Source organism: Schistocerca piceifrons, unplaced genomic scaffold (genome assembly GCF_021461385.2).
Source record: "Schistocerca piceifrons isolate TAMUIC-IGC-003096 unplaced genomic scaffold, iqSchPice1.1 HiC_scaffold_943, whole genome shotgun sequence".
Classification (NCBI taxonomy): domain Eukaryota; kingdom Metazoa; phylum Arthropoda; class Insecta; order Orthoptera; family Acrididae; genus Schistocerca; species Schistocerca piceifrons.
The window spans coordinates 2,062,501-2,065,000 of NW_025729216.1; positions in this window are offsets into that span (position 1 = coordinate 2,062,501).

Below are 2,500 nucleotides of genomic sequence, written 5' to 3' on the forward strand. Positions count from 1 at the left end.
GAGTAGACGCTTTCGGTGCGACCACCCGTGCTCCCAACTGAGCTTGCCGCTGCCGACAGAGGCCCGGGAGCGTGCGGTCGTGGCATTGCCGGCGGGAGACAACACGCGCCACCTACGGTGACCGGCAGCTCCAACGCCAGCGCCACAGAAGGACAAAAGCCCCACTTGGGTGCCGAAGCGAACTCTCCCAGCACAGCGCACGCGCCAACACATCCGCACAGCTGCGATACAAACCACCAGCGAGAACCGCTGGGGCGACCGAGCAGCAGACGGCGTCGCGGCGCCGAGCGCCGGGCGGCGGCGCATCCTCAACGCACACAGTCCTCAATCGGACCAGCACACTGAAGATGTCCACCGCGCTTCGCACCGGGCCCGCGAGGACCTACTTTGGCCGCACGGCGCCGCGCGCAGGGTGCGCCGGCGCGCAGCTGCGACGCCTGCCGCGTCCGTCGGCCGGCGCGCCTGCCACTGGCCGCCCCCACCAGCCGGCTGTAGCGCGTGCGCCCACGCACCGCGCGGCCAGCACGCCGGGAGGCGCCCCCTCACCGGCCGGGGACGGTCCTACCCAGCCACCGCCGCGTATCGCTTCACACCCAGATGCCGTTCAGTTTCATCGGCATGGTGGGTATCGCTGGAACAACCGGTTAGTACCTCAACCTATCGTCGCCATCACCGATTCACCCCTAGCGAGAACAACCGCACCACAACGGGTTACCATTTCTTCATTTGCGTAACTTCACCAGAAAACGCAGGCGTCCATCGCCATTAGCAACTTCAACGATTATTGCATGCCTGTGTCAGGTGTCACGCCACACTACGTCTGCCCACATACACGCAACAAAATGTGCACGCCTAGACAATACGTGGAAGGTGGCCCCCGTACGTATGCGATGTCCATTGCTCGAACGACTGTCAACCGGCCTCTGTAGCATGTCGCAGATATGGAACGCGGTGCACCATGCTATCACGGTGTTTGAGGAGAGACGACTAGGTCCGAATACATCAACAGACAGCTCATGCTGATCGCCATCCACGGCGTCCGTTCCTCCCACACGTCTCTATGGCGTACCACACTGCAATCCAGCTCTCATAGGGAGACGACACGTAGCTGCGTGCACAATATTTGCACTGTATGGTCCGCCGTTTTTGGGCGCAGTCGTTGTACGGTCACACATGTGCCACGATGTATCATTCAGTACATAAGGACGAATGTGCAGTACAGATTGTGGTTCACGCGTACGACATCAGCGGACAGTTGACACAGGCCGCACCACAACGTAGCCTGCGTACGTCGCATGCGAAGGGCATTGAACATGCAAACTTGTCACCAACCAGCTTGCGAAGGCAGGGGGCAAGGTGTGGACGTGGGGACGTGGGGAGGGGTGGGGGGGGGGGGGGCGGCATGTACGTCCTGCTGCCATCCACATTACAGTGTACAGCAGGAGCATGTGGAAAGTCAGCAAGACTTGCAAGGTGTTTAACATGAAGCGATACACAGGGGAGCGGGCAGTGCGAGTAGCGAACTATATTGCGAGGGTTGCGGGTGGGCAACACTACACTAATTGAACGAGTCGTATAACAATTACAGAGCAGGTTTAGGCGACAACGTGGGTTACGTTAGGGGACAACATGGGTTAGGTTAGGGGACAACATGGGTTAGGTTAGGGGACAACATGGGTTAGGTTAGGGGACAACATGGGTTAGGTTAAGGTACAACATGGGTTAGGTTAAGGTACAACATGGGTTAGGTTAAGGTACAACATGGGTTCGGTTAAGGCACAACATGGGTTAGGTTAAGGCACAACATGGGTTAGGTTAAGGCACAACATGGGTTAGGTTAAGGCACAACATGGGTTAGGTTAAGGCACAACATGGGTTAGGTTAAGGCACAACATGGGTTAGGTTAAGGCACAACATGGGTTAGGTTAAGGCACAACATGGGTTAGGTTAAGGCACAACATGGGTTAGGTTAAGGCACAACATGGGTTAGGTTAAGGCACAACATGGGTTAGGTTAAGGCACAACATGGGTTAGGTTAAGGCACAACATGGGTTAGGTTAAGGCACAACATGGGTTAGGTTAAGGCACAACATGGGTTAGGTTAAGGCACAACATGGGTTAGGTTAAGGTACAACATAGGTTAGGTTAAGGTACAACATAGGTTAGGTTAGGTTACACGTTGTTGTAAGGAAAGGTGTAGAGGAGGGGGGCGGGGGCGGCAGGTTCGTTGATAGTGATTATAGTAAGTGAATGCTTGTGACATGATGAGATTTGTCACGTCAGGATGCACCTTTGGCTTATTAGAGGCGGCGCTCCAATTCTATGCTTGTGTCAGACCTGTGTCTTTGACTCATGTCATTGTTTGTGGGCTGTGACAGGAGGTACTATTGTGATGTTGGGTGCACCGTTGTATAGGACATGTGTGGGTATTGGTGCCTTATCTGCGCAATGGTGGATGTCGAAAGGGGGGGAAATTCTATTTTCCGCATGGACCTCCTGG